This window comes from Culicoides brevitarsis, chromosome 1, assembly GCF_036172545.1.
Source record: "Culicoides brevitarsis isolate CSIRO-B50_1 chromosome 1, AGI_CSIRO_Cbre_v1, whole genome shotgun sequence".
NCBI lineage: Eukaryota > Metazoa > Arthropoda > Insecta > Diptera > Ceratopogonidae > Culicoides > Culicoides brevitarsis.
In genome coordinates, this window is record NC_087085.1 from 31,155,147 (window position 1) to 31,156,082 (window position 936).

A 936-nucleotide genomic window follows, 5' to 3' on the forward strand; every position below is an offset into this window, starting at 1 on the left:
AAAGGCGTCTCCATTAAATTTTATAAAAATTAAAAAGAAATACTCTTAATAAAATTTTTCAAATATTTTTATTCAAAATTTTGCAATATCTCATAAATTTATTTTGTAATTTATTTTTGTGTTTGTTTTTTTTTGTTTTCATATTTTACTCGATAGATAAATAAATATATATATATTATATAATTATACTTGATATTTTTGTATTTTCTTTTCTTTGTAGAGGGAGAAGATTTTATTTTTATATTTTTACACTTTTAGACGAACACTTTTAATTTTTTTTTAAGATTTGACTGAACACTTTTTTCTGGACACTTGATGTTAGTTCCGCTGAAGTTTCCTCTCTTCGCTCCGACAAAAAATTTGATTATGCTATGATATCTCATTAAATAGAGGCAAGAAAAAAATGGTCTTTAATATTAAATATTTATATACTTTTATGACTTAATTTTAAAATTTTGTTTTTTTTTTGTGTTAAATATTTTTATAAAATTTGCGTATTAAAAAATATAATTTTCCTGCATTATTAATTTTTTTTTGTTGAGTTATTTTCATAAGTTTTTTTTGGCGAGATTATTTTATTTATTTATTATTAAAAATATTAATAATTAATAGGATATGATGATTGTTTCACCCACTTTGATTGTATTGTGATAGTAAGTATTGAGCACATTCCTCTCAACAACAAGACGCGATTTAGATGACAAAAAATTTAAACATGAAATAATTTTTTTTTGTAATTTTTTCCTTTTTATTTTTTAAAGTCAAAAAATAATAAGAAGACTTGATCGAACATATTCACACAACATTTTATAATTTTTTTTATTTTACTTATTTTTTAATAATAATAATTAAAATTTAAATAAATCAATAATATTGTATATTATTTTATTTGATTTTCTTTATATAATTTTTTTTATTTATTTTTTGAAACATAAT